The 25,183-nt window shown below is 49.0% G+C and overlaps 1 protein-coding gene across 1 annotated transcript in view; it reads left to right on the forward strand.

Moving 5' to 3' along the window:
* The window catches only part of MTR (5-methyltetrahydrofolate-homocysteine methyltransferase), a 1,642,758-nt gene that overhangs the window by 188,605 nt on the left and 1,428,970 nt on the right, over positions 1–25,183 (forward strand). The gene's annotated exons all lie outside the window — the stretch shown is intronic.

The following is a 25,183-nucleotide window of genomic DNA, read 5'->3' on the forward strand; positions in this document are numbered from 1 at the left end:
GCCGTGGGGGGGGGGGGGGGGTCGCGGGAGCGCGCACCGGACCGGCGGGAAGTGCCAACGTAGACCTATGTCACTTTGCCTGGCCGGGGCTGACTGCCGACGTAGATAGTCGTGTGGCGGTCGGCAAGTGGTTAAGAGTGACAGAGCGACCTGTGACAAATCCTGACTGGGCAGGTAGCAATAGGGGGGGAAGTAGGCGGGCGAGACGTGAGGCAACTATTTTTGAGAGTACCTTTGCGTCTACATTTATAAGGGATATCGGACGGTATGATCCCGGCAGAAGTGGGTCTTTCTCTCCTCACCTTCCAGGACGGCCCAAACATGAGATGATAGGCTCCTCCTACCGGAAATAATCAATTACAGTTCTTAAAAGGCCCCACCCTTCCCTCTGCCTCTCAGTTTAGATTGTGTTTCTTCCTACAAAACATTTGTTTGTTTTCACTGACCGGCAGACTTTGGAAATCAGATGGTCCCCCTGTGAGCCAGGTTCAGCAAACTGCCGTGAGAGCTGAGCTCTACCTGCCACCTCTTTCTCTCAGGTCTCCCTCGTGATAGCAAACCATTGGTCACCCGGTGTGCCACTCTAGGTTTTGCTCCGGCGCCAGCAGCTCCCCTCCACAGGAACCTTTTTTGAAAAGCCCGCTGGACGGGCTTCTCAAACCTCGTTCTGAGACCGGAACGGATGCAGAAGAGGAATGTGGAGGAGACTCCGGAACTGCTAGCAAGCGGAAAAGCAGACTCCCAGGCTACAGGAGCCTGGACAGCTGCAAGGGAGATGAAGCCCTCCACGACTCACCCTCCGGGGAAGGAGGAAGGGCTGTGCCAGGTGTCGGCAGCCAAACCCAGGTCTGAACCGGGTAAGTGCTGCAATGTATCCTTGATGGTGCCTTTTTTTCTAAGTCTGCTGGTTTCTGACATAGAAATGCCTGGTAAAAAATCCCTTCTCCCTGACCTTAGTCGGACTTACTGAGTGTCCTTTCTATGGTCTTGGAATTTTTTTTGTCAAATTTTTCAGTGTTTTAGTGGCATGTAAAGTCCCAAACCAAAAAAAGAGGTTGCCAGGAAATTTTTTCGTGGCCCCCAGGAACAAAGTCAGCATAGGCACAAAAGAGAGCCTGCCAAAAGATGGGGTTTTAGGAAAGGAAGACAAAGAAACAGTTTGCTCTTCCCTTCCTCTTCAGGCTCAAGGGATAACAAGTGACACCAAAGTCAAAGTGGGGGACAAATTAAGTCAATTTCAGGCCCAATGGGAAGGAATTTCAGTCTCCCCCATATATTTACTCCCTCATACAGGAAGGTTACCACCTACAATTTGCTTCGATACCTCCTATAACCCTTACTCATGTCCCCAAAAAGATTCAGATAAGAGACGCCCTACTGCAAGGGATTCAGGAACTGGCAGAACAGTTGGTGATAATCCCGGTCCCAGAAGATCAACTCTTTCAGGGTTTCTACTCCCATGTGTTCGTGGTCCCAAAACAATAGGAAAATATCGCCTGATAATAAACTTGAAAAACCTCAACTAGTTTCTACTTTACAAAAAGTTTTCAATGGAAACCATTTATACAGTGCGAAAGAATCTACTGAAAAACGTTTTCATGACCACACTAGACCTCAGAGATTGTTATCTGCATGTCCCCATTCACCAGGAACATCAGCCATTCCTGAGGTTTGCAATAGTGACAAAAGAAGGGACTACTCTCTGGCAGTTCAGAGCACTGCCGTTTGGACTAGCAGCCAGTCCGAGAATCTTTACAAAGATACTGGCAGAGGCGGTGGCCCACCTACACCTTCAAGGGATAGCCCTGATTCCCTACTTAGACGACCTACTGATTTTCAGCAAATTAGCAGCTCAAGTAAACTTGGATACCCAACAGGTGGTATACTCCCTACAAAAGTTAGGATGGCTCATCAACCTGAAAAAGTCATCCCTGGAACCTACCTAAATACAGACCTTTCTGGGGTTCCATGTAGACTCAAGGGCTCAAACTTTTTCTACCCAAATAAAGAGGGAAAAAATCGTTTCCTCAGTCTTGACGCTCAAGGGAGCTCCCTCCTGTTCCAGAAGAGAGATTCTGAGAGTCTTGGGACTAATGTCGGCCAGCATCCCAGCGGCTGTGTGGGCACAACTCCACGCAAGAGAACTTCTTTTCTTCCATCTGTCCTCCTGGGACAGAAAGACAGAGCCCCTAGACGAATACGTCAACCTCACTCCTCAGGTGCAGATATCTTTGGAATGGTGGACAAACCCAAAAAACCTGGGAGAAGGCAGACCCTGGGGGCAGTGGAATCCCATAAAGATTACCACAGATGCCAGCACAAAGGGTTGGGGAGCTCACCTGGAGGGGGCTCAGGCGCAAGGGATCTGGGACAAAAGAACAGCACAGGCCTCATCCAACTTCAGAGAGTTGAAGTCAGTGGGGGAAGCTTTAAAAGCTTTCCAAAAGTTAATTTTAAACAGAGAAGTTCTGATTCTGTCTGACAATACCACAACTATGGTCTATTTGAATCGACAAGGAGGAACCAGGTCAAGTCCCCTCTTAGCCCTGGCCAAAGAGATCCTGGGGTGGGCCGAAGACAGGATAGTGTCCCTTGTGGCCGTTAACATCAAGGGGAAGAACAACTCACAAGCAGACTTCCTCAGCTGTCACCTTATCATAGGAGAATAGGAACTAAGTCCCGAAATCTTCCAGTTAGTAGTTCAAAGGTTTGGGAACCCAGAGATAGACCTGTTTGCCTCCGCTCAGAACAAGAAGGCAAAGAAGTTCTTCTCCCTCACTCGGACCAGAGGAATGACAGGATTGGATACACTGGCCCAACTGTGGCAGTTCAATCTAGCCTATGCCTTCCCGCCCCTGATGTTAATTCCCAGGGTCCTTCAGAAATTAAGTCAGTCTCAAGACCTGCAATTAATTCTAATTGCCCCATGGTGGCCAAAAAGGCCTTGGTTTGCCATATTGAAAGCCATGTCAATAGCTTGCCCATGGCACCTTCTAGTCTCTCCAGACCTGCTGTCTCAGGGACCAGTGTTGTGTCCGGACCCAGGTTTCTTCCTGTTGACGGCTTGGTTACTGAGCGCCAACTCCTAATTTCAAAAGGCTGCTCAGAGAGAGTAGTGGACATTCTCTTGCTGAGCAGAAAGCCTGTTACGAAAAAGATTTATACAAAAGTTTGGAAAAGATTTTGTACCTGGTGTAGGCAAAAGGTTCTTACCGGATGGAGTAGATAAGGGTGTGGCAACTAACACCCTTAGGGTACAAATAGCGGCTCTTTCTGTATTTTTGGACACTGTCTAGCCAACAAAAATCTTTTGATTAATGGCTCTTTTGCCAGACTAAAGGGTTACCCCTATTGTAAAAGACAGGTTCCCCCCTTGGGACCTGACCAGGGTCCTAGAGGCATTATCTAAGGATCCCTTCAAACCTTTAAAGGAAATCTCCCTTAAATTGTTGTCTTTGAAATTGGCCTTCCTACTAGCCATTACGACAGCAAGAAGAGTAGGGGACCTACAAGCTCTCTCTATTAAAGAACCATTTATGGTAGTCTTTCCAGACAGAATTGTCCTAAAACCAGATCCTTTGTATCTGCCAAAGGTAGCATTTTCATTCCACAGAACACAGGAAATAAATCTACCATCCTTTTGTGATAACCCCAAAAATAGTAATGAAAGGGTATTTCATTGTATTGATGTGAGAAGAGCCCTGCTCACTTATTTAGAAAGAACCAAAACCTTCAGGAGATCTAACCATCTGTTAGTCCTTCACGCTGGGCCCAGAAGGGGACTGCAGGCCTCCAAGCCTTCAGTGGCTAGGTGGATTAGACTAGCAATTACCACCTCTTATGAGGCATCCGGTGTTCCTGCTCCAACTAAGATTAAAGCGCACTCAACAAGAGCCCTAGCTACATCCTGGGCCAAGAAGGCTGGAGCATCATGAGAACAGATCCGCAGTGAAGCCACCTGGTCCAGTCACGACACATTCCTGAAGCATTACCGTGTAGAAGTACTGTCTCAATAAGACCTAACTTTTGGCCGAAAGGTCTTACAGGCAGTGGTCCCACCCTAAGGTAGGCCTATGGGTAATCTATTATCCTCTCATGTTTGGGCCGTCCTGGAAGGCGAGGAGAGAAAACTTACCGGTAACGGTCTTTCTGACGAGCCTTCCTGGACGGCCGGCCTATTCCCGCCCTGTTAAAAGGATGTAAGTAACAATAGAAAAAAACGTAGGCGGTAAGTACCTATAGAACTAATTGAAACACTTCCCTCGGAAAATGGTTGTGAAAGATACTTTTTTACAACTGAGGGGCAGATGGAAGGGTGGGGCCTTTTAACAACTGTAATTGATTATGTTTCCGGTAGGAGGAGCCTATCATCTCTCATATTTGGGCCGTCCTGGAAGGTTCGTCAGAAAGACCGTTACCGGTAAACTAACGGTAAGATTTCCCTTTCTTAGAAATGAGTTTAATGTGGGCAAGTGATCCCGTAGGAAGATAGGGACCGCCTGACCACATTGATTGAAAAACAGGAAGCAAGGTGGGCGAGATGAAAGCATTAGTAAGCTTTTAGAAGTCTGGGCCTGGCGCTTTAGCTGATTGTAGGGCTTTGATGGTAAGTTGAATTGCGATGGAACAATTTAAAGTCTCTAAATCATCCTATGAAAGGGTAGGCAAACGTACTTTCGTTAAGAGTCTGGGCAATATCATGGTCAATGGGGTCATTGGAATATAGAGCTGTGTAGTAGTCTACCAGCGTCTTGCTGATTTCCATCGGTGATACAGCGAGGGTACAGTTCTTTGATTTAAGGACCATCATTATACGTGTCGGGCGGCGGGTGTCCGAGCATAATTTAGCCAGGAGTTTTCCAGCTTTGTTTCCGAAATGTATGAAAGCGTAGAGAGTAAAATGATGATTTAAACGCTTCTTGTTGTGTGGCCCACAAATCGAAGGAATTATTTTTTAGCCCTCTGCCAGATTTTTATTGTGGAAGGAGTATGATTTAATGTCAAAGCCTCTTGAGAATGACGCAATTCACAACTGGCCCTTAAGAACTGTTGACGTGCATGTTTTTTATATTTGGAGGTGTAAGATATGATCTTGCCCATTTAGAAGGCTTTACCTGCTTCCCAAAAAAGATTGGGATCAGAGGTGAGGTGCAAGGCATTATGTAAGGTATATTCCTCCCAGGTAGATCGCATCGTATGCAACAAGTCCTCATTGTCCTTTAGAAAAGATGGAAAACGCCATACAGGCGTAGATGTAGAAGATTCAATGAGGGGAAGAGATATCGCTATCGGGCAGTGGTCCGAGATAACCATGTCATGGATAACTGGGTCTCGAAGTAAAGGGATGAGAGAAGATGACGCAAAAAAATAATCGAGGACTGATGGGGAGAAGAAAAAAATGTAAATTCACGGTCAATAGGATGCGTGATGCGCCATACATCTGTGAGGCAGGCTGACGAAATATGTCGGGCTAACGGTGTAGGATCCAACATAGATTGTCGTACAGTATAAGGGGGCACAGGGACAGTGGTTGTACGATCTTCAGATGAATGCATGACTGAATTAAAGTCCCCGCCTACTAAATGTAAAGTATCAGATACCTGAAGTATCCATGAAGTCATATCGTGAAAGAAATGCAAATTAGGAGATTTAGGTGCATAGATATTAGTGACTGCCAAATCCCCCGATGTTAAGGTAAGTTGAATAGTAAGTTTGCGACCCTAGTTGTCCGCTCGGATTTGTTTAAGATTAAACTGAAGATTTTTATGTATCAAGATAGCCACTCCAGCTTTACGGCCTACGGCAGGAGAGCCATAAACTGTACCTACCCACAATTTGCGTAGGCACTGAAAGTCGTTTGAGGAGAGATGGGTCTCCTGAAGGAGCACGACATCTGTCCGCAGACGTTTAAGATGTCTAAGAACCTGCATACGCTTACTTAGGGACCAGAGACCCTTGAAGTTCCACGATATAATGTTCAAGTGATTCCTGTTGATAGGTCTGCCAATGCGGTTTACCCGTTCAACGGTACAGGGGGCACGTAACCCCAATTGTGAGGGAATAGTAGACGTACAAGTGTCCATAAGCTGAGTGGAGGAGAGGGACTCTGGCAGCCCAATGATTCGGAGATTATTTCTACGGGACTGGTTTTCCAGATCCTCTAGCTTGTCCCATATCTCCTTGTTTGAATGATGTTTCCTTGCCAGGGTGGCCGCAGCTGCAGTCTGTTCATCTTCTATAAATGAGATGCGATCCTCAGCATGGGAAAGTCTCTTCCCCTGATCCGCTAGTTCCATCCTGATCTGCTCCAGACCCCTCTGTATTGCCTGGTCAATCGTGGCAGTCAATGTGGGGGTGAGGGGTGCCACCACGGCTTGTGCTATATCCGCTGAGGATATAGAGGAGTCAGTAGCCGCCTTCAGTGGCTGTAGAGTTTCTTGGGCTGTCGCTTGAATGTCTAGGGCTTGCTGCGGCTGGAGGGATGCTGGAATCGCAGCTTGAGTGTCTGAGCCCTTCTGAGACTGGAGGGATGCTGGGGCTGCTGCCTGTGTACCCAGGCCTCCTGCAACTGGAGGGATGCTGGGGCTGCCACCTGTGTGCAGAAGGGCTTCTGCAACCGAAGGGATGCTGGGGCTGCCGCCTGGCTATCTGGCTGTCTGGGGCCGTGCCTGTCCCCGTGTCTCTCCATCTCCCTGCATCAGAGGGCTTATTGAAGCAATACGAGCCGACATCCGCTCCACAAAGCGATCCATGTGCGTCCCTGACAAGGTAGGAGAGAGGTGAAGGGATTCCCCCATCGTATAGCTGGTTTGATAGTTTCAGCAGAAGTTTCAGTAGCTTTGTAGCTGATTTTCAGCAGCAGACGTTAGGGGGATGGGAGGCGCGGGATAGTCTACCTCCTTCCCATACTGCGCCGGATGGCTTTTTTGGTGGCTATCGCCTCTGCGTGCAGGGTTTCTGAACTAGCAGCGCTATCTTGCCATTCCCCTTATCTGGTAATACTCAGGGATAAGGTAGTGTTACGGCCTAGTCCGTTGTTTCTTCCTAAGGTGGTTTCAGACTTCCATCTGAACGAAGACGTGCTTCCGTCACTCTGTCCGAAACCTTCACATCCTAAGGAAATTGCCTTGCATTGCTTGAATGTGGTTCGGGCGATATGGGTGTATCTGGAGACTACCGAGTCCTTTTGTAAGTCAGACTCTGTTTGTGAATGCGGATGGACCCCATAAGGCTCAGGCTGCATCTGCGGCGACCATCTCTCGATGGATCAGACAGACGGTGGTGAAGGCGTATTCTCTTAAAGGCAAGGTTCCTTCTTTCCCTGTCACGGCTCACTCTACGCGGGCATTGAGTGCCTCTTGGGCTTTCCGCCATCAGGCGTCAGTGATGCAGGTTTGCAAGGTGGCCACTTGGTCATCTGAACATATGTTCACCAAGCTTTACAGAGTTGATGTGTTAGCATCCTCGGATGCGTCCTTTGGCCGCAAGGTTTTGCAGGCCGCCATTTAAGGAGCAGTCTACTTTTCCTTCTCCTTTATGGTTTTGTTACAATTGAGCCCCAGTTGAGCCCTCAGTGGTTACTGCTTTTGGACGTCCCATTCGTGTATGATTTAAAGCAGCAGCTACGTCCGTCGGTGGACGAAAGAGAAAATGGGATTTTTTACTTACTGTAAAATCCATTTTTCGGAGTCTACCGACGGACGTAGCTCCCACCCCTCCTTTTCTCTGAAGAGTTGGGTTATGGTTATTATTCACTGCTTGCAACTAAACTGAAGATGCAATGGTGAGGCCAGGGGTAATAACCTAGGGACCCCGCCTGGGCGTGTCAAAACCTTTGGCTCTACCTGGTCACTCCTAGTGGGAGGGGCCTATTACCCATCAGTCTGATTTAAAGCAGCAGCTACGTCTGTTGGTGGACTCAGAGAAATGGATTTTATGGTAAGTAAAAAAATCAAATTTTTTTCTCCTCTGTGAAACTTTGGGTGGAAGCGGGCCCATTCTGAGGTGGTCGGTCCCTCCTGTGACCTTCTGACCCGTCTGGTACCCCATTTCAAAAAAGGGCCTCGGTGCTAACACCCCCCCACCCCCAACCAGAGGCAGTGCTGATGGTGAGGAATGTATATGGGGAGCTGTGACTGGTAGGGGCTGGAAGCGTAGTGTGGTGGTTCCCACAGTATAATCCCACCACATGGCGCTGCCATTTTATTGTAGCCTCGTAATATTACACTTGGTGGCCATGTTCTGGAGACTTCCATAGAAGTCTATGGGTGGCCATTTTCCTATAGTCATATGGAGCGGTGTGCGGCGGGGCCTCTAGCGGTGACAACGGCTATTCTTATTACTCTCAGAACGGCATGGAACAAGCTGACTGACGCAGCTTGCTTTCACTCTGTGCATTGTGGTGAGTCTCCAGGGACGTATGCGACCCCCCCCCCCCCCCCGCCTGCTGTGGCATTAGCTGGAACCTGAAGTGCCAAAGTTAAAGTGGTGGGACCCGTTTTTTTGCGCAAAAAAAAAAAATCTAAATCTTGTGATCCCAGGCAGGTCAATGGAACCCTTAGAGCATGTGTCACCACCGGACCCACTCCCGCACTGGCGGCCATGACGACACCCCTGCAGTCTCTGGTAGCAAAAGTGGATTTAGCCCCAAAAAGACAAGGAAAGAAGCGCCCCCCCCTGCACTCACCTGCCCCCTCTGTGCCCTGAGGATGAAGCAGAAGCCAGCAACCCAATGGGGTCTGCGTCCACGCAACTGGAGGGCTAGTGAGGATGAGCCCTCTTCCTAGTCTGCGCAAGAAAAGGCGATTGGGGAGGCACTGATGGCATCAGTGCGAGAAACTCTAATGATGGAAGAAACGGATGTTGCTGCGCCAGTACAGTTTGGTACCTACAAACCGTCAAGGGAGATTAAGGTGTTTCCCTTTCCCGCCTATTTTAATTAAATTTTCACTAGTCAGTGGAGCATGGTTGGGATACCTAAGTGTTTTGCTTGTAGGTACCCCTTTGAGGATTCCCTCATTAAGAAACTGCCGGTTGTAGATTTTCAATTTTCCAGGCTGAATAAGGCCACTTTGCTACCGGTAGAGGATGCTCCATCATTTAAAGACCCTGCAGACAGGAGGGCTGAGGCTCTGGTCCTCCATCTTTTCACTTTGACAGGTTCCATTTTGAGGTCTGTGTTCACCATTCCCCTGGTCTCCCAGACCTTAACGGAATGGGCTAGAATGGGTTAGAATCCTGCACCAGGATTTGGAAGGGGGTCAACACCCTCCTGAGCTGGCGGAATTGACAGACCACTTCATACAGGGGTTACAATATATATGTGATGCCTCCCTGGATGCAGCCTCATTGACCTGCAGGGTGTCTGTGACTGTGGTGACCCTCCGTCGCCTGCTTTGGCTAAAATGTTGGTCTGCGGACCAAGCTTCCAAGAAGGTGCAGACTGATCTCTCGTTTGTGGGGGATCGTCTGTTCGGAGCTTCAATGGAAGAAATCATTAAAGGTCTCACTGGTGGTAAAAGTACACTGCTTCCGCAGAGCACAAAGGGCAGAGAGCCTCTGTTCTCAGCCCACAAGCGGCCTTTTCTTTCCATTCAGGACAAGGGTTAAAAACCCTCCTGAGCATTCTCGGGGGGGGGGGGGGGAGGGGGTCCAAGAGACCCTGGGTTGGAAAGTCAAAAGCGGGTCCCTCTAGCTCCGCAGACAAGTCCTCTTCAGCCTCAAGGGACACCCTCACCCATTCAAGGGTAGGGGGACGTCTTCGCTTCTTTCAGGATCCTTGGAACCTCCCTCATTCAAGACAAATGGGTTCACGAATTGATCCGATCTGGTTACGAGGTAAAATTTTGGTCCTTGCCTGCGGCAAGGTTCTTACCTTCCAGCCTACACCTGTCCCCGGGTCGGTTGCAGGGCCTCATAGGGGCAATATATGGTGGACATGAACGCTTCCTTCGTTTTGCGCTAGGAGAAGAGCATTATCAATTTGTGGCGTTACCCTTTGGTCTTGCATCAGCTCCTCGGGTATTCACGACGATGTTGGCTCCGGTACTCTCCTTACTCAGAGAAATTGCGGTACTGGGGTACCTGGATGACCTTCTGCGAGCGAGATCTCGTTCCGTCTTGCAGAACAATCTGGACATCACTGTACAAACTTTACAAGTATTTGGCTGTACGCTGAATTTTCAGAAATCAGCTTTTGACTCCGTCCAACAGGTTGGATTATCTTGGGCTGACAATGGATTCGGTCTCGGCTCGAGTGTTTCTCCCGGAGGAGAAACTGAAAAAGCTGCAGCATGCGATTCAACTTCTGTTGTTCAACCGCTGGTCATCTCTCAGGACTAGTATGCAAGCGCTGGGGTTGATGGTTTTCACTTTTGAGGCTGTTCCGTTTGTTCAGTTTCACACAAGACCTCTGCAGAGGGAGATCCTGGCAAAATGGGACAGGAATCCTGGATCCCTGGAAAACCTGATGAGGTTGACCCGGGACACGAGGGGCGCCTTGCTGTGGTGGCTCCACTCTCCGGCGATTCGTCAGGGGAAATCCTTCCTTCCCTTAAACTGGACAGTCATCTCCACAGACGCCAGAGGCTAGTAGCAAGATCTGGAGACCCCATGGCAGATTCAGCAGACTCTCTGGTGGCCCCCTGGGGTAAGTATCGTCTAATTTATGCCTTCCCTCTGTTACAGCTTCTGCCAAGACTCCTGCGCAGGATCAAGGCAGAGGGGATTCCAGTGATCCTGGTGGCTCCGGACTGGCCTCGCCGATCTTGGTACGCGTGGTTGGTAAGACTAGTCACTGACGCTCCTTGGCGGCTCCCTCTCAGAGAAGATCTGTCGTCTCAAAGTGCAGTCGCTGGCTATAACAGCCTGGCTTTTTAAAGCCGGGTACTGAAGGATAGAGGATTGTCGGGGATTCAGTGATTCCTACTCTAAGAGCAATAAAATGTACTTCCCGCAAGATGTAGCATTGGGTTTGGAAGGAGTATATTACTCGGTGTGAAGCTCAGGGTGTCTTCAACCCCCCCCGTGCCTTCTTGATATCACGTTTACTGGAATTTCTACAAGAATCAAATTTCTTGGTTCACACTTTCGTGTAAGGAGTTTTCCATATGGCTCCCCCTGTGAGGTCTCCAGTGCCCCCGTGGGATCCTAATTTGGTGTTATCTGTTCTTCAAAAAGCTCCTTTTAAGAATATTCACAAGATTTCTGACTGCAGGCTTTCTGAATTGGCTGCGTTGTCCTGTCTCTGTCTTTTCTAGTGGTTCACAGGGACAAGGTGGTTCTTCGTCCCTGTCAGTCATTTCTTCCTAAGGTCGTCTCGGGCTTCCATTTGAAGGAGGACATTGTGTTGCCTTCGCTGTGACTGAAGCCAAAACGTCTAAAAGAGATTGCCTTACATTCCTTGGATGTGGTTCGTGCCGTCAGGGTGTACCTGGTGACTGAAACAACTTGTGAATTGGATTATTTATTTTTACTTATGGATGGACCCCTTAAGGGACAGGCTGTGTCTGCTGCAACTATTTCCAGGTGATCAGGCAGACAGTGGTCCAGGTGTGCAAGGCCACTTGGTCATCTGTGCATATGTTCACCAAGTTTTACAAGGTGGATGTCCTCGCATCTGCGGATGCTTCTTTCGTCCGCAGAGTTTTGCAGGTCGCAGTTATTGGCTGGTGCTGCCTGTTGAGGGTGTTTTTTTCCGGTTGGTGAGCCCCAGTTGTTGCTGGTTGGGCTCCCTATAGCTTGGTTGGCTATTTGTTTCTGTTAGCCATTTTGGGAAATCCTAACGGGTAATGAAGCTATGTTGCTGTGTCCGTCAATGAACAAAATAAAAAAACTGTATTCTTTTCACACTGCTTGTTACAAAACTGAAGTCCTAGAGCAGGAAGTGGGCATATACCCCCTGGGACCACCCATGGACGTGGTCAGTCTTAACTTTTGTTAACCCTTTTCCACCTACTCCTAGGAAGAGCAGCATAACCCAACGGTCATTGAAGATACAAAGCTGTGTCCGTCAATGAACATCAGAGAAAAGGATTTTAAGGCAAGATAAAAATCCCAGTTTTTTTTTTTTTTCTGCCTGGTCAATAGTAAGGACCTAGCTCCTAGCTGGGATCTCTGGTCCTAACATTTTTTAAACTGAATTTTTTTCTTCTATTATTTTAAAAAGCATCCCCCTCCTTCACCTGCCCCCTCTGTCTCCTCCAGATTCTGAGTCTGATCTGGACACTGCAGACCCAAGTCACCCTGCTGGGTCTGCGTCTATGCATCCTGAGTGCTCTGATAGTGAGGATAATTCCTCTTCTGCTACAGCCGCGCATAAAAAGGTGCTGGCAGATACACTGGTTATTTTAGTGCGGGGAAACTGAAAAATGGAGGATGCAACTGCTGCTGTGTCTGAGGGTCCGGTATCCTTTGGTACCCATTAAGCCTCAAAAACGAAAAGGTTTTCCCTTTTCCCGCCTACTTCGTACTACTTTGTGCTACTGTCGAGAGCCAGTGGGGTTGTCCAAAACACAATGTGGCAGTGGCTAAGCGTTTCACTAGGCGATATTCTTTTGAGGATTCCCTTTTTAAAAAGTGGACTGTACCACCTGTGGTGGATTCTCAAGTCTCTAGGCTGATTTAATCCACTCTTCTGGTGGAGGAGTCTCCGGTGTTTAAAGATCCCTTTGACAAAAGAGCTGAGACATTGACCTGACATATGTTTACTATGGCCGGTTTGGTCCTTTGGCCGGTATTTACCATTACCTTGGTGTCCCGGACTCTGACAGAGTCGACTTGACTTTTGCGCCAAGACCTGGAGGGGAAACAGCTTCCTCCTGCCTTTGGGAAGCTTTCTGACCAGTTGGTCCAGGGGTTGCAGTTTCCGTGATGCCTCTCTGGGTGCGGCTCCCTTAGTCCCCAACCTGTCTGTGACAGCAGTGGTTCTTCGGCACATGATCTGGTCGGCGGACCAGTCTTCTAGGAAAGGCCTTGTCTAATTTCCCCTTTGTGGGGAATTGCCTATTCAGCTCTTCCCTGGATGACATCATTAGAGTCTTAACAAGGGGGAATAGTACTCTACTTCCACAGGCCACCAGTGGCAAAGAGTCTCGTCTGGGACGTGCTCCTTTTTTCTCTGCTCATAAGCATCCTTTTCACCACATAGGCTCTCAGGACAAAGGATCTAAACCTTTCTGGACCTCCGCCGGTTGTTCCAAGAGGACCTGGTCTGGTAATCCGTGAGTGAGACCCTCCAGACCTGCAGACAAGACCCCTTCTGCCTGAAGGGGCGCCCTCACCTGTGCCTGGAGTAGAGTGACATCTTCACTTTTTCCGGATCAGTGAACCTCCCTGATTCAAGATAAATGGGTCCACGAGTTGATTCGGTCCAGCTACAAGATTGAGTTTCGGTCTTTTCCTCCAGAAAGATTCTTTTCTTCCAACCTGCGCCTGTCCCCAGACCTTCTGCGGGGTCTCTTCGGGGCAGTAGAAAACTTGTTACTTCAACGGGTGATTGCACAAGTTCTGACTTTGAAACGTTTCAAGGATTTTATTCCAACCGGTTTACAGTTCTGAGGAAGGAATGGCAAGGTACGGCCAATTCTGGACCTCAAAGCTCTAAACCTTTTTGTGCGGGTACAGAATTTTCGCATTGAGTCAATTCATATGGTGGTGGCTTCCCTACATCAAGGGGATCTTCTGGCCCCTATCGACATCAAAAACCCTTAGCTCCATATTCCAATATATGCAGTCACCAGCGTTTCCTCCGCTTTGCCGTGGGAGAGGAGCATTATCAATTTGTGTCGTTATCCTTTGGTTTTTCCTCTGCTTCTGGAGTCTTCACAAAAGTTTTGGCCCGGGTGTTGGCATTGCTGTGTCAGCCGGGGATTGAGGTACTGGGGTACCAGGACTACCTTCTGTGAGCGGAATGTCCGACTGCTCTGTCGGACAATCTGGATATCACCGTGTGAACTCTGCAGGAGTTTGAATGGAATTTGAATCTACAGAAATCTGTAATGGTTCCGTCCACCAGGTTGGACTATCTGGGTCTGACTCTGGACTTGGCCCCAGCCATGATGTTTCTCCCAGGGGACAAGCTCCAAAAGCTGCAGGTGGCTTTTCGGTTCTTGTTGTCCAGCAGTCAGTCATCTCTCAGGACCTGTATGCGGTTGCTGGGCCTGATGGTGTCTACCTTCGAGGTGGTTCCATTTGCACAGTTTCACATGAGACTTCTGCAAAAAGATTCTTGCCAAATGGGACAATTCTTGCCAAATTGAGAATCTCAAGTCTTTGGACAATCTGATCCTGTTGAGCCGGGGTATGAGAAGATCCTTGATATGGTGGCTTCATTCTCCAGCGCTTCAAAAGGGCAAGTCTTTATTTCCCCTATACTATACAGTGGTCACCACAGAGGCTGGTCTATCCAGATGGGGAGGTGTTCTCCGCACAGATTTTGCTTAGGGGGTCTGGACTCTGGAAGAGTCCAGACTACTGATCAATATACTGGAACTCCGAGCGATCAGTCTTTGGCTCATTGGACAGATCGCCTTCAGTGGTGTCTGTTGAGGATTCAATTATACAACGCCACAGCCGTGGCTTATGTCAGTCACCAAGCGGGCACAAGAAGTGTCCTTGCGGGTCAAGAAGTAGCCGGAATTCTTAGGTGGGCAGAACGCTTGTTCCGGCCTCTCTTCGGTACACATGTCAGTCACCAAGCGGGCACAAGAAGTGTCCTTGCGGGTCAAGAAGTAGCCGGAATTCTTAGGTGGGCAGAACGCTTGTTCCGGCCTCTCTTCGGTACACATTCCAGGGGTGAAAATTTGGCAAGCGGCCTATCTGTCGTCAGGCGTTGGACCAGGGAGAATGGTCACTCCATCCGGAGGTGTTTCATCAGCTATGTCTCCGCTGGGGAACTACTGAGGTGGACCTGTTGGCCTCTCGTCTCAACAGAAAGGTACAGAAGTTTGTGGCTCGACCTCAGGATCCTCTAGCTGACGCTACGGATGCACTGGTGGCTCCTTGGAGTCAATCTTCTGCCAAGACTCCTGCACAGGATCGAGGCGGAATGGATTCCGGTCATTCTGGTGGCTCCAGACTAGCCTCACCAGGCACGACTGGTCACCAATGCTCCTTGGAGACTTCCACGCAGCAAGATCTGCTGTCCCAAGGGTCAATCTTGCATTCTGCTTTACAGTCACTGGTTTTAACGACTTGGCATTTGAAAGCCAGGTGCTGAAGGATGGGGGTTTGTCTGAATCGGGGATTCCTAAACTGTTAAAGACTAAAAAATCTACCTCTAGGAAGATTTACCATCGTACTTGGAAGACGTACATTGCGCGGTGTGAGTCTTTAGGCATTCATTCTCACTCCTTTTTGGTTCTTGCCCTTCCTCCAGCAAGGGGTTGAACAGCATCTGGGTACCATCAAGGGCCAGGTTTTGGGCTCGTCGGTCTTCTTCCAACGGCCGCTGGCCACACATTTCTTGGTTCACACCTTTTATTAGGGGGTCACCACCTTGCTCCCCCTTTTGTGGCTTCCGTGGGACCTCAATTTGGTGCTGTCGGTTCTCCAGAAATCTCCTTTTGAAATATTTAGAAGCTTCCCCTGCTTGCGCTGTCCCAGAATGTAGCCATTCGGGTGGCTATTACTACTTTTTGCAGGGTGTCTGAGCTGAAAAATCTTTACCACGCCTATAGGGCAGTCCCTGAAGGCATACACCCACCCACTCTGCTATAGGATTCAGTTTGTTTCTGCCTAGTTTAGGAGTAGGACCTAGTTCCCGGCTGGGACTTCGGTCTTAGTTTTTAATCAACAGCCGGACTCGATTTCGGACTGGGTTTTCTAGATCCGTAAGGTCTCCCAGTCCGGCCAGCGAGCATGTGCAGGTTATAGCCCCTCGCTAGGCCTCGCCACGACAGAGCTCCAATGGATGGGGGCTAGTCCGCGAGTGAACCACATGATTTGGCCTGAGTCACAGCGCACCCCTTGACTGTCAGCACCCCCTACCCCAAGTGGAGAGGTCGTCTGTCTGGAGTGGCGCCCACCCGATTCATTGGTATGGTTAGTAGTGTCCTCCCGTAGCTCTTGCGGTCTCAGGGTGGACGTGAGCCCCTCCTTGGGATGGTCGGACCCCCAGTTTCCCTTCCATTTCCCCCAGCCCCTCTAATAGTGCAATAGTGTAATAGTGTAATTTGAGAACGTTCCTGGACCCCTGGGGGTTAGTGACCGGGGCAGGGATGTCCTTTGGGCTCCCTGCAGCGGTTATAGACTTGGGCGGCAGCAGATGTTTCTTCAATTGGGGTCTGCGCTTCACGTGTCTGGGTTGGGCTGAAAATTTAGTCATTGGCTTTGAGGCCTAATTGCGGCTTTCCGGGTACCTGACAGAGCTGACTAGGGTGAGGTGCCTGACCAAGCTGACTGGCGGATGCCTCACCAAGGCCATATCAGGCCAAAAATTGAGGCTTGTGTCCTATTCGCGGCTGACGGAGCTGGCTGAGTGACTGACTAAGCTGTCCGAGCTCCTGACCGAATTGACGGCGGACTTGCGACCCTAATTTAGGCTGCGGCTTTACGGCCTACTCAAGGCTGGCTGTTCGAGATGCTGACCAGGCTGTTTGAGCTGCAGACCGGAGTGATAGAGCAGCGAATGGGCGTCCCCCCCATGTGTTTGGACATATGGACTTCCTGGCACCCCCCTTGAACCTGGGGCGCCATGGGAGCATTGTGTGGGTGTATTCTGCCTGTACATCTGCGTCACCCTTTGGTCTAATAGGGGTCGTTTTGTGGAACTTTTGCCAGCATCTCCTTGCGGGACTGTGGTCGGTGACCTCCCCTGCTTGTGTTCTCAGGGTGAGCTTGGCATATAGCGACTCTACTGGGTCTTTTTCCACACACTTCGGGTGCTCTGCGGTGAGGATGATTCCTTTTTTACTGCACGTGCACATGCAAGGGCGCTAGTGGATTCACGGATTGTATCGAGACATAAAATTTCCCCTCGGGGCCCGCAGATCCCCTATTAACAGCAAAGGTACTCCCTTTTCCCACCTACTGTGACAAAATTGTTGTGAATCAGTGGAGTTGTTCTAAACGCAATAATGGTAACCACCCATGGTGTGGCTTAAAAGCTGGTCTGCGGTCCGGGCTTCTAAAAAGGCTCTATCAGATCTCCCCTTTCCTGGGGTCCGCCTACTTGGGTCTTTGTTGGATGAACTGATCAAAGGACTCACAGGTGGGAAGAGTACTCTTCTTCCTCTATCCACTAAGGGCAAGTCACCGCGTACTAGATGGGGCCCTTATTTTTCAGCACACAGGAGATAGGACCTAAGCCATTTAGGGTCATCTGGGGGTTCCAAGAATACGTGGTCGGGTAAGCCGAGAAAAGGCCCCTCCAGATCTGTGGACAAATCTCCATCTGCAAGAAGGGACGCCCTCGCCCGTATCTGGGGTGGGGGGGGATGTCTTTGTTTTCTGTCTGGAACCAGGGACCTCCTTGATTCAGGACAAATGGGCCCACAAGCTGCTCCGATCGGGTTACAAGATCAAATTCAGGTCCCGACCATCGGACAGATTCTTCCCGTCCAATTTACGCCTATCTTCAGATCGGTTCAGGGATCTAAGAGAGGTGGTACCATGTTTTCCTTGAGAGTAAGCCCTACCCCAAAAATAAGATCTAGCGTTATATTTGGGGATGGCTGCAATATAAGCTCTACCCTGAAAATAAGCCCTAGTTAAAGTCGTTGTAAAAACATATACAGTAAAACCTTGGATTGCGAGCATAATTCGTTCCGGAAGCATGCTTGTAATCCAAAGCACTCTTATATCAAAGCGAATTTCCCCATAAGAAATAATGGAAACTTAGATGATTCGTTCCACAACCATTTATTCATAAATCCTTCAATTTATAGTCCATATAAAAAGATTATAGCATTGCGATAGGTTATATAACCATACAATGTCCATCCACAAATAGCCGCTTCCACAAGGGGATTGGAAGCAAAATCCAGCAGGGGCTACAGGGTAGCAATATGGTTCCATTTAATGAAAGTACAACATTTAGCAACTCACATGGTTGATGAATAAAACAGGCACATCTAAGGATGCAGGCATCCGGCGTAAAGCTGTCCACATAGACCATCTTCTGCACCGCCGGCTGCTAGTCTGTAATCCTGACCGGGAAGACCACCCTGCAGTAAAGCGATCTGAAAGCGAGGGGCAGCATGGAAAGGTTGACGTAGATGAAGGTGCGGAGGATGGTCCTATGTGGACAGCTTTACCCCTGATGCCTGCTTCCTTAGATGTGCCTGTTCCAATCATCAACCATGTGAATTGGTAAATGTTGTACCTTCATTAAATGTAACCATATTGCTACACTTAGAGGCGCCTCTCTTCTCTTTTATACTCAGCTGTGACTTGAGGCTACTTGTATATCAAGACATCGCTTGTATATCAAGTCAAAATTTATTTGAAAATTTTGCTTGTCTTGCAAAGCGCTCTTAAACCAAGTTACTCTCAAACCAAGGTTTTACTGTAATCCATTTTGTAAAAAGACTATATAATGTGCAGTGTATCTCCTCCTGTAACGTTATTGTGTAAAATACCTTTTGTCTATAGTTCATTGACGGACGCAGACCACTAATGCTTATCAGTAGGGTAATACCTCCCCTACAGGAGTAGGACACTAGGCAGAAAGAATATCTCGCTACACCTATAGGCAGTCCTTGGGGGTATACCCTCTCTTCCTGCATAGGATGTCAGTTTTAATCTGCCTAGTCAGGAGTAAGGACCTAGTTCCTTGCTGTGATCTTTGGTCCTGGCATAGAAGTTTTTTTATGTAGATTTTTTTTTATTTTACCTAGTCTTTTTTTTTCTCAAATGTTTTTTCTGTGAGATCTTCAAGCAATTATGCCGGGCTGGGCGATTGGCTGGATCCCTAATATACAGTGGTCACCCCAGTCTAGCCAGCGAGCGAGCACAGGCCTTAGCTCTGCGCTGGGTCGGCCGTGACGTAGTCTCACTGGACGGGGACTGGCCCCGCAAGTTAAACGTCTCGACAGGACGCACACGACAGGGTCTAGGCTTATTTCGCAGTGTTCCTATTTGGCTGACAGCCCGGTGGCATGGGGTCCTGTCAGGAGATGGCGCCCGCCTGTGTTTCCCGTATGGTGAGTAAACGTTTCCCCCCCCCTCCCTGGCGGATTTTGGGGTGGACACGGGCCCTCTTCCTGGGATGGTCAGACCCTCACACTCCTTGGTTTCCCTCTGTCCTGTTGTGGACAGGACCCTCCGGATCTCAGCTGTCCACCGATGCAATTTCAGCAGTCCTGGAAGCATTTGTGTCCCAGGTGGAGGTGGCCTTTAGGGGGAGGAGTGTGCAGAAATTACCCCCACCTGTCCCTGCCTCCTCTGATGTCTCGGACTCTGAGTCTGACCCAGCCACCGCAGACGTGGGTACCCCGGCCGGGTCTGGTACCCCGTGCCATGTCCCCTTTGATAGTGAGGATGAGCTCTCTGTCTCTTCTGCTGCACAGGAAAAGGCGCGGGTGGACGCACTGGTTGTTTTGGTGAGTGAAAACCCTAAAATTGGAGGATGCGGCTGTCGTTGCTCCTGGGGCACAGGTTGCCTTCGGCGCCCATAAGCCTTCAAGGGTGGTAACATTTTTTCCCTTCCCCACTTATTTTGCTGGCCTACTCGCTAAAGAATGGGATCGGCTGAAATGTTCTCCTGGGGTGTCTAGGCGGTTTACTAGACGCTACCACTTTGAGGAGTCTCTGGTGAAGAAGTGGTCGGTGTCACCTAAGGTGGACCCCCCCCCGGTCTTCAGACTTAACAAGGCTACCGTTATTCTGGTAGAAGATTCCCCGTCCTTTAGGGACCTAGAGGATAGAAGGGCGAAGGCTGTGGCCTGCAACATGTACGCTATGGCGGGAACTGCACTACGGCCATCTTTTGCTGGGGCCCTTGTCACCCAAATGGTGACTGAATGGGCGAAGCTGCTACGCCATGAAGTGGAGGGCCAGCCTGTCCCTCCTGAATTTGTGGAACTGTTGGACCAGATGCTGCAGACGCTGCAATTTGCTTGCGATGCTGCGCTAGACATTGCTTCACAGTTGGGTCACCTGTTGTTTTCGGCGGTGGTCATGAGGCGTATGCTCTGGTCGTAGGTCTGCAGATCAGGCTTCTAAGAAGGCCTTGACGGAACTCCCCTTTCAGGGGCACCGTCTGGGGCTACCCTGGGCGACATTATTAAAGGCCTTATGGGGGCTAAGAGTACTTTTCTTCCGCAGGCTTCCAAGGTTAGGGACTCTTGCTGTAGGCGTGGTCCATCCTTTTCAGCTCACAGAAAGTTTTCTTGTTCCTCAGGGGCAGCTGATAAGACAAGGGCCTTCAAGGCTCCCTCGGGTGGTTCCAAGCGTCCCTGGTCTGGAAAACAGAAGCTTGATTCCCGCAGACCTGCGTATAAGGCCCCGTTGGCCTGAAGGTGCGCCCTCACCTGTGACTGGGGTGGGGGGGTGCCTTTGACAGTTCTCTGACTTGTGGCTGGCCCGGATCCCAGACAAATGAGTCCGGGAGGTTATGCAGTCTAGATACAGGATCGAGTTTCGATCAGCTCCTCCTGTCAGGTTTTTGGGAGAGGATCACTATCAGTTTGTGGCGTTACCCTTTGGTCTTGCCTCCGCTCTTCGGGTCTTCACAAAGGTGTTGGCCCTGGTCCTGGCGCTGTTAAAACAGCGGGGGATAATGGTCCTGGGTTACCTGGACGATCTGATTCTCCGTGTGGAGTCCCCCGAGTTAGTGACGGAAAACTTGGGGGTCACCATGGGAACTCTGGAGGAGTTCTGTTGGATCGTGAACCTTCAAAAGCCGTCTCTGACCCCTTCCATGAGAGTGGTCAGGGTGTTTCTTCCTCTGGAAAAACTCCAGAAGCTCCAGTCAGTGGTTTATTTGTTGATGTCCAGCGACCAGCCGTGTATGACTTGTATAAGAGAACTGGGACTGATGGTGTCCTCCTTCGAGGCGGTCCCATTCGCTCAGTTCCACACGAGGGTTCTTCAAAGGAAAATTCTTCTCAAGTGGAACAAACACCCGAATTCTCTGGAATCTCGGTTTCGGTTAAGCCGCGGGACCAGAGAGTCCCTGGTCTGATGGCTTCGGTCCCCGATGCTTTAGTAGGGGAGAATCCTTTCTCCCTATATACTGGACAATTTTCACCACAAATGCGACACTTGGTACCTCCGGTGCGACCTCCGCTACCGCCATAGGACCTTAATTTGGTGCTGTCGGTTCTCCAGAGGCCTCCCTTTGAGAATATTCGGGAGGTTCCCCTGCCTACCTTGTCTCAGAAGGTGGCTTTCTTGGTGGCGTAGGATGCTGTCCTGTGGTTCACAAGTACAAGGTGGTTCTTCGGCTGAGTCAGTCTTTCCTGCCGAAGGTGGTTTCCAGTTTTCACTTGAATGAGGACATTGTGTTACCTTCCTTTTGCTCTAAGCCTAAACATCCTAAGGTATTTGCTCTGCATACCCTGGATGTTGTTCAGGCCATCAGGGTATTTTTGGCGTCTACCAAGTCTTTTCGCAAGCTTGACTCATTCTTTGTGCTCATGGATGGCCCGAAGAAAGGGCTGCCTGCGTCTACTGTGACTATTTCCAGATGGATCAGACAGACAGTGGTTCAGGCTTATTCCATTAAGGGTCAGGTTCCACCTTTCCCTGTCAAGACGCACTCTACTCGGACTTCCTGGGCTTTTCGCCATCAGGCTTCAGGTGTGCAAGATGGCAACCTGGTCGTCTGTTCACACTTTTACCAAATTTTATAAGGCAGATGTGATGGCATCTGCGGATACCTCCTTTTGGCCGCAAGGTTTTGCAGGCTGCGGTTTAGAGGGCCCCTTGGCCTTCCTTGAGGGTGTTTTTTGGTTTTGTTTTCAGGTGGACCTCATCTGGTTGTTCTGATGAGTCCTGTGTTGCCTGGTTGGCCATGTTGGCCTTGGGGACTGTTTTTTCTTTGTTGTGCTGTTCCCACCCCTCATTTGGGTACTGCTTTGGGAGGTCCCTACTGATATGGATCAGAGGACTGCGTCCGTCAATGAACGATAGAGAAAACAGGATTTCTCTTACGTCCTCTGACAGTCGCCGCCGACACTCATACAGTCTTCACCAATGGGTATTGACCTCTTATCCACAGGAGCAAGCTAGGCATAAGACTTGTTAAAAACAAAGCAATTTACATACACACCTACAGGGGGCTGTCCCTCTGGTCCAATACCCCCGGCTAGCCTCATTCCCAATTCAGTTTGTCTTTGTAACGCTCCTGCGTTTTATGTATGATGTGGATTTTCAGCTGCAGAAATATTCCACTTCAGTAGTCATGTAGAGAAACGCTGAGACACCATTCCCAACTCTCAATGACTCATCATGTGTGGAGGATCTCAATTCAGCAAGTAAATACACACACTCAATAAGATGTTTCCTAGAGTGGCTTATGTATATAGTAACACAGTGATGATAGGCTGAAGAGACAGGTTGGGTAGAGATGGTAGATGACAGACACTTGAAAGGAAATGTTCTTGAAAGTAAGATAGTAGCAGATGAGATGCAGATAGGTTTAGCAATCATGTATGGTAGCAGATGACAGAGTAGCAGGTGGACATACAAGAGAGATCAACCCAGTGCAAGAACAGGTGGTAGTAGGCTCAAGAGCTAGCAATCTTAGATAATGCAGATGTAGTAATAGTCCTTAGTATGCAGAGCTAGATAGTGTAAGCTTTAGTATGAAAGTTATAGAGGTTTCCCCTACGGGGTACTTATCACTAATAGCAATGTAGCAGAGGAGAGGTTCGGCAAGAGCGGATGATCCGGTAGCGGGATACAGAGATCAGCGCAGCGTGGTTCCGACAGCGAGGTAAGCTTGCAAGCATGAGAGCTTCAAGACAGGTTAGCATCAAGGCACAAAGCAGTTTGAACGAACACATGTGAGTGAGAGCCGGCGATCTAAATAGCCATCAGTCCGGCGCTCAGTGATGACAGCATCAGTCTTAAAGGTGTATGCGCACCTTACCAAAAGACAATGGTGGGGCGCATACACTTATGAAAGAGTAATTAGGGTACCCAAAGGTACCAGAACATTACAGTACCCCCCCCTTAAGGCCGGCTCCTGAAGGCCTCTGGAGCTGGTTTGTCTGGGTACTTCGCATGAAAATTGCGGATTAATCTAGAGGCATGTATGTCAGAGGTGTTTAGCCAGGTGTCGTCTTGGGGCCCATAGTTCTTCCATCGAACCAAGTACTGAAGTCTTCCTCTGTGGATACGAGAATCCAGAATCTCTTTTATCTCATATTCTTCTCCACCTTCAACTTGTACAGGAGGAGGAGGTGGGATAGTAGGCCTTATTCCTTGGTCAGGAACATGGGGCTTCAGTAGCGACACATGGAAAATGGGATGTATTTTGAGGTCTATTGGCAATGTAAGCTGTACTGCAGCTTTTCCAATAAGTTTCTTGATTGGGAAAGGTCCCAAGAACAGAGGTCCAAGCTTTTTGCTAGGGATTTTCAGTCTTACATTTTTTGTTGAGAGCCAAACGAGGTCCCCGATAGCGTACTGAGGAGAAGGTCTTCTGCGAAGATCATAGTACTTCTTTTGTTGACTATGAGCGTGTGCAATAGTAGTATTAAGCAAACCCAGAGAGTCCTTTATTTGGGTAAGATAGTCTGAAACTACTGGGTTATTTGAAGGAAGGATGCGAGGTGGAAGAATAGAGGGATGAAACCCATAGTTCAAGTAGAACGGACTCTGCTTGGTCGTACTGTGGGTTGCCTTGTTGTAGGCAAATTCTGCCAGAGGGAGAAGATCCACCCAATCATCCTGTTGGTAAGAAGTGTAACAACGTAAATATTGCTCGATGCATTGGTTGACTCTTTCAGTCTGTCCGTTGGTCTGCGGATGGTAAGGAGAAGTGAGCTTCCGCTCGATCCGTAGTATGTGACATAGTTCTTGCCAGAACTTGGAAATTGTGATCCACGGTCAGACAGAAGAGTTTTTGGGATACCATGTAACTTAAAGACATGTTTCATCAGGAGTTCTGCCGTTTGTTTGGACGAAGGTAGTCTGCGAATAGCAATGAAATGTGCCATTTTTGTCAGATGGTCCACTGACACTAAGATGGTATTAAATCCTTTGGAAGGAGGCAATTCCACTATAAAGTCCAAGGACACAACTTCCCATGGAGTTTGGGGTATTGGTAGACTGCATAGTAGACCGGATGGTCTCGTAGTGTCAATTTTGGACCTGGCACAGACATTGCATGAAGAGACAAATTTTTGTATAGATGTTTTCATGTCAGGCCACCAGAATTGCCTGGTAATCAGATTAAGAGTCTTTGTCATACCCATATGTCCTGCCATAGGCACATCATGCGATAATTCCAAGATCTTGGTGCGTATGGTAGGTGGTATGTAAAGTTTGTCGTTGTAGTAGAGGAAGCCTTCTGCATCAGTATTTAGTTGTGGTGGGGGTGAATCCAAACTTATACCATGCAAAACCTCTTCCTTCAAGGAACGGACAACTCCAATAATGCGTTTGTGAGGTATTATAGGAACGGAAGGGATTTCGAAGTAGTTTTCTTCAGTTAGTCGTGATAGTGCATCCGCCTTTTTGTTCTTATCTGCAGGTGTGTAGGTCACTAGGAAGTTAAACCTTAGAAAGAATAGTGACCATCGTACCTGTCGGTGCGAGAGAGTTTTGTTAGTCTGAAGATATTGGAGATTTTTATGGTCCGTGTATATAAGTATTGGTAATTGGGTGCCTTCGAGTAGATGTCGCCAATTCTCCAGAGCCAATTTTATAGCAAGCAGTTCCTTTTCACCCATGGGGTAATTTATCTCTGGACTGCTTAGGGATTTAGAAAAAAAGGCGACTGGATGAAGTGGTGAAGTGCAGGGCCGGATTAAGAGCATCATGGGCTTGGTGCTGAGGATTTTGAAGGGCCTTAAGGGCCGTGCCTTGGCATGCACCCAGAGGAGGAAGGGTGCAGCCATGCATGCCTAATTCAACATGGGATGCTGTCTCTGAAGCCCATAAACACATCCATGCATCGGCAACTGTCCCTCCTTGTCCGGCCTTCGTGCTGTGTGGGGAGGTTCTGAGGGAGCTGCCTGGGGAAGCGAGCATAGAAGCCAGACTTCTGTGTTTACAAGTGACAGAATAGCGG

The sequence above is a fragment of the Pelophylax lessonae genome (assembly GCF_965119305.1).
Source record: "Pelophylax lessonae genome assembly, chromosome: 3".
Lineage (NCBI taxonomy): Eukaryota > Metazoa > Chordata > Amphibia > Anura > Ranidae > Pelophylax > Pelophylax lessonae.